The following is a 10928-nucleotide window of genomic DNA, read 5'->3' on the forward strand; positions in this document are numbered from 1 at the left end:
CAGCACCCTGCAAGGGACGCTGCTCAGGGCCACCAGTGCGGAGGTGCAGCCCTGCTCCTCCCAAACTGGGTGAGGAAGCAGGGGGCAGAAAGGTGCCACAGGGCTCCCAGGCACGGGTTGACTCAAGGGAGAGGGAAACAAGTGGCAGGGCACCGAGCACCAGGTCTCCATACACCCTGTGTGTGAACGCGTCTGTGCCATTTGTCACCAAAACACGGGGAGGTTTGCATCACGACATGGACCCGGGAGACAAAAGCGCACAAACACACCTATGACTAAGTGCATGCCTCATCTCCAAGAAGGTTTAGGAAGGGTGTTCTGGAAAACCCAGCAGAAGTTGCCTGGGCAACCAAAGCCAGCGTCTGTCATAGAGCAATAACGGCCAGCGAGGGAGCGATCGCCGTGATTCACTTCTGGCTGTGTCCTCAGGCAGCCCCTGCAGGGTCAGCTCGGGCCACAATTATCCCTCCCTCCTGGGAGGCATGACCTTAAAAATAAATAAAAACTGGAGGGGAAAAAATAAAAATAAAAATGAAAACCCCAGGTTTTTGCATGGCCTGCAGTGAGATACGCGAGGCACCGCTCCAAGCCATCCCCTGCGGCTCACAACCCAGAGCAGCACCACCCGGGCTGTGTCCTGGCCTGGCTTTGCTGCGTGCATCAGGTGCTGCCGTGGCCACCCTGCAGAGACACCATGAGTCCCAGTGTCAACCAGCACACACCAAAACCACCAGTGTTTGAGGGGAAAAAGACAATAAAATAAGTTTTTTACCATGGCGGAGGGATGGCATCGCAGCATGAGCTCCGTGAAGTTGGAGCTGGTGTGAGATGAGCGGAGCAGCGAGCCCAGGGCACGGCACCGGGGCCAGGTGAGCTCAGGACGAGGCCCTGGGCACTGCACCCCCTCTGCAAACCCAAACAGGACAGCGCTCCCTGCACACCATGTGGCACAAACAAAGCAAACTCAGACTGTGAGGGCGATGTCCCCCAGCAGGCCAAATCCAGGCTCTGCCGGCAGCTCAGAGATGCCTTCAGCATGGATCTCTCTGCCCGCAGCCCTGTTCAGCTGAATTCACCCTCACGAATGTGTCCCTCCCTGTGCCTCTGTTCCATCCATCGCTTCTTAACCTCTGGTGCACAAAACCCAGCCCTGGGATGGGGGCAGGGAGCAGCCCCGTAGGGTTGTGCTGGGCTCAGCAAAAGTGCTGCTCGTGCACCCCGAAATCTGCTGCGCCAGAGGCAGCGGCACGTTATCCCACACCACGTAGTGCTGAGGTAGTTCCTGCCAATCTCAGCGTCAGTCTGCGTGTTACAGTAACAGCGCAGGAGTCTCACAGATCTCAGAGATGGCGGTTTTCTCTTTGTTGTTTCTTTTTTTTTTTTTTTCTTTTTTTTTTTTTTTTTAATCCCACAGAAGGAAATTATTTCCTTGCTGGGTAACTCCTTCCTGATAGCTTACCCCGCCGCCTGAGAGGCTTCCTGACACGCAGCCCCGCTACCTGGGAGCCTGAGTCAGCCCCGTGCCGACTGCTCACCAGGCCCAGCACCGCACCTCCTGGCTGGCAACAGGGGGCCGCAGAGATTTCAGTCTGGTGTGGGTTGCACGTGGTTAAACCACTTCTAGGGTTAAATATATATTTAATATACATATATAAACCCTGGAGGAAAAGAACTGGAGATCTGGTCTACAACCAGGGGAGGTTTACCAGACCTTCAGCTCCCAAAGCATGAAGCAAGCCAGGGGTCAGGATCTGGCCAGACCACGAACCCAGCAGGAGCGCTGCGGCTGATCCAGCCTGCCGTAACGCAGCACAAAAACCCACACCTGGCTCCCACCATGACCCATCCTCCAGAGGCACCCCCTTCCTTCAGGGGGTAAAGCCAAAAACAAGCTCCCAATTTCTTATTTCCTTCTTTAAAAAGTCCAGCCGGTGGCTGCTCAGCAGAAGCCCAGCCCCTGCTCCGAGCCGCCTGCTCCCTGCAGCCCCATGAACGCAGGGCACACGCCATGGCACGGGACCAGGACAGGAACAGCGCAGCGGGGCCGCAGAAGTCCAGGCTTGCACAATCATGCCATCACGTAGGCAGGGATTTTCACGGTGAAACCAGCTGAGCCGCAGCAGATGAATCACTGCCAGCGGGCATGGGAACGGGCTCGCCAGCCCAGCACCGGCAGCTCTCCGCAAGGTGCCGTGATGGAGGCAGTCACCGTGTCCTTCCACGGCGTTCATCAGAGAGATGCCCAGTTCTGGGAGAACGCAGAAAACAGACAGAGCACACACGCAGGGTTTGCACAGACAGGTCAGTGGTTTCAATAGCACTTCAGTCACGTCACTGCAACTCTTGCATGAGCACATGCACACAGGGATAAAGCTCCTGAGGACTTCAGAAGTGCCCGAGCGTCAGCTGCTCGTGGCTATAAATTTCACTTGAAATAAGGAACATGCCAAGAGTGGCAACTCATCAGAGAGCATCTGCCTCCTGAAGGAGCAGTTTCTTCTGCTTTTTTTTTTTTTTTTCGCTTCAGAAAACTTCCTTTTGGTGGTACAATGGCGCTGAAGCCCTAACTGGACAAATCCAAATGAAACAAGCACTGCTTGTAACATTTTTTAAATTGCAGAAGCTTTCAGATCTTTCCTGATTTCTGCTGTGGTTACAGTGAACACTTGTTATTTAACTTTTTTAACAAGTCAGGCCACTAATGACTCTCTGCGCCCTAGATTTCAGCACCACGTGACCCTGAAAATGGGGTTTTTGTCATGAAAGAGGTCAGGAGCAGTGAGAGCGCTGAGCAGGACGCCCCAGCACAGCACACGCGGCACTGGAGGAAGCGCGCACGGGGCTCGCGGGCTGGCACTTTCTTATTTGTGCTGTGGTGGCAAGAGCCTGGCTCGCCTGTGGTGCAGCGGGGTTACTAAAGCCAGCAGCAGAATGGCACCATGCTGCTAGTGCTCAGGACCTGGTTCTGGGAAGGGCTCATCCTTATTTCCAGTGCCAGCATTCTGCAGAGCCAGCGGTGTACGTGCACGAGACCCGAGCATCCTTTTCGAGACAGGGCAAAGCCTACGAGCAGGCACCAATCCCACCCCGCTCTGTGGGGCTCCACTTTCAGTATTTCAACAAGTGAAATCTAAGCTCAACGCCTATTCATCTGTGCTGCAGCGTTACCCGTAAGATGGAGGAGCAGCGGCTCCGGCTGTCTCATAGCGAGAGGCTTGCACGGGCGGTGGTGCTACACCCTGTGGCGTGGGGGCTGACGCATGGGGCTGTCCCTGCAGCAGCCCTGCCCGCTCTCGGGATTACGAGCTGCCTTTTCACTCTCGGTCTCAGTGGGGTGACGAGCAGGGCTCTTGCAGGGGTGACATACAAGCGGATGCTGCTGCTCCCAAGGACCGGTGATGTTTGCTCCGGCGTGTGCGGGCAGATGCCTGCCTGGAGACAAGGCCCTGCATACCAGGCACCCCGCACAGCTCCAGGCTCTGTAGGCACAAGCCTCACTCCTCACTTGGGGATTCAAACAGCTCAAGTGTCACCTTGTGCCCTGAAAAAGCCCAAGCCATCCGTTTTCTGTAGACTTTGAGATTTGAGGGCAAAAATTTTGGGAGGAAAGATTTCACCAGCTGCCCCAACAGCAGGGTTTCTCCTCTAACACCATGCAGCAGACTGTGTCCTAGCCCTTTTCTGAGCTCTGTGGGTTCCTGTCACAAACTCCTCTATTCCTCCACACCAAGGCAAAAAGAAAAGAAAAAAAAATGTGCATTTAAACCCCATGAAACACCCCTATCAGAAAACAAGCATGTCAGTCATTGGTAGAGCCCTGCACCTGGCCATTTCCATTTTGTTTCTCCATAATTACTGTTTACCAGCAAAGCTCCACTGTAATAAAGCTTGAAGAGCCACCCATGTCCTTTTCCATGTGCAGTGCTCCTGTAAACATGGGGAAGCAGAAAGGAGCAGCACCACCGCTGCCTCCTGTGCTCCGTCTCAGGCTCTCATTCCCAAGGGGCGCACACAGTCGGTGGTGACGGGCATCAACCCCAACACACCAGGCTGGAGGAGCCCCTGCACAGCTTCTGCTGCTGCCCCAGAAACCGCGCAGAGCAGACGGCAAATCGTGAGCAAAACGGCCAGATAAAAGGAGCCACGGGATGTGCAAAGCGAAGCGATTCCTCCCAGCGCACCTGCGGCTGGTGCACGGGGGTTGCGCGGGGAGCTTCGGGAGCGAAGGGGCCGGTTCTCAGCAAGGCGCCCGCTTTCAGCGAAGCTCCTTTCCCATGCGGCGTGCCGGGCCCTGCACGCCCGCCGAGCCCCCGGCGCCCGCCCCGCAGCGGCGCCCAGCACGCCGTCTCCTCCGCACGCAGGTGGTTTCACAATGACTAAGGGCTGGTTACCCTCAGCAATACAGAGACCAGAGGCAGGCTGGCAAAGCAGCCACCTAACAGGAACAGCAGCCACTTGCTTTCTTTTTAGCTCTAAATCACTTTATCCTGATACATCCTGAGGGTTCGGGGAGGATTCAGCGTTTGGTGTCGAAACCGAGCCCCAGGTGGTTTACAGGAGCTGTCAGGGTGAGCAGCAGGCTGACATAGGACAGAGAGATGCACCCCGTGACCTTTTTTGTCCCATTCCAACTGTTAACCCATAATTTTGTGAAAGGGTCAGAGCACAGTTCAGGTGCAGGGACTCACCTGGTTAGACAACAATACGGTGGAAGGAAGGAAAATCACCAGATTATTTCCCAGCCACATCAGCTCTTTGGATTCCCAAGTCTGAGTGCTTCCCTGGGCTTTCTGATTAAGGAGATGGAGATCCCAGCCCACAAAGTCAGTACAAAACCTTGGTTGGCTAGGGATGGTAATTCAGTTGTCTGCACCAGCCTGTTCTCATTTCACATCTCTGCTTTCCGTGCTGTGCTACCCTTTGCCTCTTGACAGCTTCCCTCCACCATTTCATCACACCCTGAAGCAACAAAATCTTCTTTTCCACTCCAAGCAATTCAGTATTTTGAGGCTGGACTACAAGGTTCATTTCTTGACAGTGCCAAGTTTCTTTTCCCCTGAGTTGAAAAGTCATTTCCTGAATCTTTTGCAATGCTGACCCCAACTCCTATGATCAGCACATCCCGCACACCCTCTCTACAACCTGCTGACAGCTTCCCACTTCCAGCACCTTACCCACACTGAACAGCTTGCTTTAATGCTCCTGGGCATGCTACTTTTACAGCTGAGTTTAAATTACCAATCAGTCATCATTGCCTTAACCTGTGCTGGAAATGTCCTTGCCCAAAGTCTCTGATTTTACAGCAAGCACTCAGCAGACTTCGTCTAACCACAGGATCAAGCAAGATTAATGCTTGGTCCTTTACTAATTTGGCACTCGTGAGCACTAAGCGACTAGCTGTGCCAACACTGGTCGTTCCAAGCACCACAGCAGGAAATCCTGACAACCCTCTGATGACCCCAATCCCAATTCTTAGAAAAACACTACCATCACCTGATTTCTCACAAAGAGCTTTGCATTTCTAAATCATGCAGCTTAACACCAGCTCCTGATAACAAGGTCTGACCCGTGAGGTCTGAAAGGCAGCTGGGGCAAGGGCAGCCTGCAGTTAAACCACGGAAGAGACATCACAGCCAGGCTTTGGAGCAGGCACTACAAATGGAGTCAGTCCAGGACTCGTGTAGTGCAGCTTCCAATGGGACCTGATGCTCCCAGAGGGAAGGCTGAAGCTCTCCCTTACCTCCTGGGGTTACCTCCAGGCTCAGTGCTGCAGGGGCTGTGGGGTGCTGGGACAGAGACATCCGTATGTCCCCCAGCACAGACCACCAGCAGGTTGGAAGCTAACAGAACAGCTCTGAAACATCACCAAGGCAATATCTAGGCTTTGCTCGAAGGCCTGGCACACCTGGGGTACCAACAGACTGGAAATATAACAAACTGCAAAGCCTACGTGGCCAACAGAAGGCTATGGTTAGCTTCCACTACACTGAGAACAGGTTTACCAGTACTGGTAGTATACACGTGGAAAAATATCTACTCTAACTCACAATCCTTGTCATAAGAAAAGTAGGGGCATGAACAAAATGGTCTATTATACAAAACTGCTTGGTCCTGCTCCGTTCTGATCCCTGTCTGTGTCCCTTGCACAACGTGCCTGCCTGTCCCATATGACCCCGGTGGCCCTGGGGACAGCGTGTCCTCGTGGGACGGCGTGTCCTCGTGGGGATGGCCAGCGTTGGCCAACAGCAGCAGCTGCAAGCTCCCCGGGCCCCACTTCTGTCCCTGCAAGAGCAGCAACTACTTCTGGCATCGGCAGACAAGGAAACGAGATCGTTGTGATTCATCTCTCAGGTAGTGGCAAACACTGATCAGCTACCTGGAGCAGAGCCAGGTTTTTGATCAAAACCAATCCCCTCAATGGTGTGAAATATATATATTTTTTCCTCAGCAGGAAGTTTGCTGCTAAAAATAAGAAGGTGGGGTGAGGAGAGAGCGTTTATTTTCCTACCAACTACTGAAAATTTAAAATGATGCAGTGAATCTTTCACATATTCCTTCAGAGTCAGCAGGTCACACGTACAGTCCCTCGATGTTACTCGAAGTGCTGGGCAGCTACGTCATCGCACATACGTACGCCATGGACAAGAACCCTCAAAGTTCAATAACACCACCTGAAATCCCGCAGCTTCAGCTGCAGGGGCAGGACCCAGCTCCAGCCTCACAGAAGTCAGGGCAGAGGCCCCAGGGCAGGACGGGGTGTAACGTGAAGGAAGGAGGCACGGAGGAGTTAGGCCGTAAGCCAGACACACAGGAGAAAGGCTCTGAGCCCTCCCCGACGTGCTCAGAGGCAAGCCCCACGTGAGGGAGGCCTCGGGGAGGAAGCTGCCTCCTGGTTTTGTCACTGCGCTCGGGCCCACGCCTGCTCTGTGTCTGGAGCTACAAAACGCAGCCCTCAGAGCCCAGCGGTGCCCTTTGCAGCCTCCTCCAAGGCTGAAGACAGGCCCAGGGCGATGAGGGAACAGGCCCTGGGAGGACGTCCAGCTCTGGTCCTGGCTCTGGGAAGAAACAAGAGCAGTGGCCAAGGAGCTGCTGAAGGAAGGGACACTGAGGCATGCTTTGGTGGCAGGAGGCCTGGCTGGGTGTCCCCATCGGGCCGGGACAAGCACACATTTCCAAGGCACCAGCACCTCGGAGCTGCCCGTCGTTATCAGCCCGAGGTGCTGACAGTCTGCTGAGGGGTGGGGGTGAGATACAGCGCTTATCTGCCATCGTCTGTGCTACCACTCCTGGTTTCCAGTTATGTTTGAGGTGTTTTCATAAAGAGTAAGCATGCGAGAGTATCTCTTGCTCATCTCGTTGCCCTTTATCATGGTCGCTCATCTTCAGCTTCTAGTTGAAATTAGCCATCTATGTCTTCTTTAAGGCCAAGCAAAGGTCAGGCTGCACTGTTTAACATCACTACAGGTGTACGGAGATCATGGTGTTGGTATTGACCCGCTGAAGCTACTGAGGAGCAAACAAAGACACAAATTTGGCTCCGGACAACTTCCTCCTGTTCCCAAATCACTTGCGTCTTCAGAGCATTTTGACGCTGAAAAGTGGGAAGAGAAAAATACATTATTGAAAGCTCCAGTCTGTCCCAGTCCCCCCACCGGTGGCCTGGGTCCCCACCAGCGGTGCGAGGATGCTGCAGGATCGCCCTGCCCCAGGGGAGCTCTCTGCTGCCGAACAAACCGCAGGCTCCCCGCGGGAGGAAGGTCTGCTACGACAGAGCCCAGGGGAAAGCAGAGGAGCTCGCCAGCCTTGCCTCCCCACAGGTGCCCCCTTTGCACCCCGCAGCAGGGGCTGCTCGCACCCTGGGGTGCAGGGGAGCCTCCGAGCTGGGGCCGGGACATGCGGTGTGGGGGCTGCGGGATGTCACCTGCTCAGCAGGGCTGAGGGGAATGGAAATATCGCCCTGAAACAGCAACAGGGTAATGCTTGGCTGACTTGCAAGGTAACATGGGATCTGCCCATACCAGAAGGCTCGGGTATATCCCGCATGAGGATTAACCCTGCACCTTTGGGTGCTGGAGAGCCCGAGATACCCAGACTGTGGGTACATGGAGCCGTGGGGGCACCCACCCACCGGGGGCACTGGGATCTCCAAAATCCCAGCCCACCACCCTTGCCCCAGCCTGGCCCAGGACACCCCCACGGCACCCATGTCACCGGGTTTCTGTGCTCTGCTCCCAGCACAGCTGGAAGGGCATGCAAGGAGTGGTGGCCACCACCTCTCCCTGCCACACAACAGAGCCTTTGCTCAGCGATTTTATCTGAGATCCCCTTTGAGCATTTTTACTAAGCATGAGGTAGAGAACTGGTCTCATCTCTCCCCAAAAGCTGTATTCCTTCACACTGCTTTTTTTCATCCTCACCTTGCACGGGAGAGCAAACACCGTCACGCATTTCCCCAGCTCATGGCTGCCCTCTTCTCTCCTCTTCAGCCTATTTATTTACAGCACTTTGTGAACAAATCTGTCTAAAAATTTTGCTTTCAAACCCGAAGCAACAAAATATCGCCCTGTATGAGTAAGTCTGTTCTCACCCAACGCCCACACTGACCCAGCTATTCCTTTTAGTATCAACATCTTTACAGAAAATAGACCTCTGTTTTCATCCACCTAGCAGACTGTATGAAAGCAGTGACAAAAAAAGAGTCTGGCAGCGTGCTGCAGGGTGTGCAGGGCCCCCACGAAGGGATTTGTGTGGGGAAGGAGAGGAGAAGCCGCTGCCGGGTGGGTGAAGCTGTGCAGAGCCCAAAGCCAGGACCAGGCTCCAGCCCCAGGTTGGAGAAATGGGGGGGGACACAGGAGACTCCAGGGAACCTCAGTGACCACCACCACGAGACCTGCAGTGCCCATACAGGGCTGGGATGGGTTTTGCAGAGCCAGCTGCTCCGCTCTCCGCATCTCCCTCCCCAAACGACGTTTCGAGCCGCAAGCCTTCACGCAGGAGTTGAGGTTTGTGTCAGTAAGCTCTGTGATTTCCAGAACTGGCTTTCAGTAATAAAGGAAATGCAAACCTCAGACCCCCCGCCCCGCAAAGACAACGTTTGGGTTTTTATTGTTAGGATTACGTTTGTCTATAAAAAACTTCTTTCCAAAACATTGAACCTGCGCAAGCCCATCAGCGCTAACGGCAGCCGTGGGCTGAGCCCTTGGAAAAATTAACCTGCGCTTCACACCTCTCAATGCTGTGCATGTTTGTGCAGTCCCCATTTCCGCTTCTGCAGAGCGATCTGCACTGTGCACATGGGCATGACTTACTGTCAGGGCTTTAAGTATTAGCTCACTGTTTTGGAACATGGCAGCTGAAGAAAATGACTCCTCCCTCCTTGGCTTTTGCAAGAGGAGGAGGTCTCCAGAGCTCCTTCGCTCTTTCTCTTGCAGCACCTCTGTGGGATTTGACTTCTTTCCTTCCTGCCCCGTTGCACAACAGCATCCCGCAGCAGCACTCCTCGGAGCAGCCCATGCACTGGCTGGGAGCAGGATGAGCGATCCCAAAGCCTTCCCCTCACGACTGCTGCGTGCTCAGCGCCACCACTGCTAAAACACTTCATCAAAAGCAGTAGCGTGCCAACCTGCATCCCCCGGCCCAATACAGTGAACGAGGCACGACCTTGCAGCGAAGGCAAGGACCTGACTTTTGGCTTTGGGGTGCTGCGCCAAGCACTCAGCACCATACACAACATGCAAGATATAAGAGACACAAGCTTTTCAGTCGGTGCATCTCCCATCCACATCTCCTGACGTTTTTTCCATGCTCTTGGTGCTGCCAGGAGCTGTCACATGTGCTGCGTGGAGCCACCGCCCACGACGCGGGGATGCTGTCCCTGTGGTCACTGCTAAGGCTCTTCCTCCTGCCCCTCCTGGCAGCATGGGCCTCGCTTAAACCATGTACATAACAGGAAAAAAATATATAATATTAAATATTTATATATATAAAGTAAGCTGGCTTAATAAGAGACAGAGCCCCTGGCAAACATTTCCAGTTCACCAGGAACTGGGGGCAGGGGGAACTCGGGGCTGCCAGGGCCAGGAGCCTGGCATGGAGCAGAGCTGCAGCACAGCACCCCGTCCCCACGGGCTTCAGTGCAGAGATGCTCAAGGGCAGGAAGGAAAAAAGTGACAGGACCCACACAAACGGGGACCCAGGCAGGGCGAGCTGGTCTTACCTGGCCCAACGCAGGAGCCTCCCAGGCCAAGAAGCGCTCGAAGCGACAGCTCTGATGAACTGCGAGCAAACTGGAGCTGCTGGAAAGGGGAGCTGCTGGGGAAGGCCCAGATGTAGATGGAAAACACCTCCAAGCTCTCCTGCTGGTTGGAAGAGCAAAGCCAACTGCATCCATCAGTCCCGTTACAAGCAGCAAGAGGCAGCATCCGGACAGTGCTGGGGCTGAAGATGTGCGAGCCAAGGAGCCCCAGCAAGCCGGGGAGCCCCAGGGCAGCCCCTCCAGGTCACCGTGGCTGCTCCAGCACCTCCAGCACCCACACCACAGCCTGGTCACCCCAACCCACGCTACAGGGTGCACATCCCAACCTGCGCTGCAACAGCCCCAGGAATCCTCACAGCACCTGGGAACTTCTCCAGCTGGGAAGGAAAGGCTGAGAGAGCCCCCCCAGGACCCCCAAGCCCGGCACTTACGGCCCCATCCCAGGGCGTACTGGGGCAGATCTCGTCTAGGAGAGGGGCATCCCCGAAGCAAAAGCCCGAAGCCGGTGTCGCGAGGAGGCTGCAGCAGTGCCGGCAGCCGCGGCAGCGCGAGGCTCGTTCAATCAGTGCTGTCGGAAAAGCGCAGCTCCATCGGCTGGAGCGGAAAGAAAAGCAAGCCGGCTCCAAGTGTGAAATTATGCAACAAATAATCAGATAAAGCCCTTTGTATCGCT

The 10928-nt window shown here is 54.8% G+C and overlaps 1 long non-coding RNA gene across 1 annotated transcript; it reads right to left on the reverse strand.

Moving 5' to 3' along the window:
- Positions 1–2694: 2694 nt before the first annotated feature.
- On the reverse strand, positions 2695–5554 carry LOC137844077 (uncharacterized). Its single transcript, XR_011089799.1, has 2 exons — positions 4689–5554; positions 2695–3713 (listed from the first exon to the last, which is right to left on the reverse strand). It is a non-coding gene; the product is annotated as an uncharacterized lncRNA (long non-coding RNA).
- Positions 5555–10928: the final 5374 nt, after the last annotated feature.

The sequence above is a fragment of the Anas acuta genome, chromosome 24 (assembly GCF_963932015.1).
Source record: "Anas acuta chromosome 24, bAnaAcu1.1, whole genome shotgun sequence".
Classification (NCBI taxonomy): domain Eukaryota; kingdom Metazoa; phylum Chordata; class Aves; order Anseriformes; family Anatidae; genus Anas; species Anas acuta.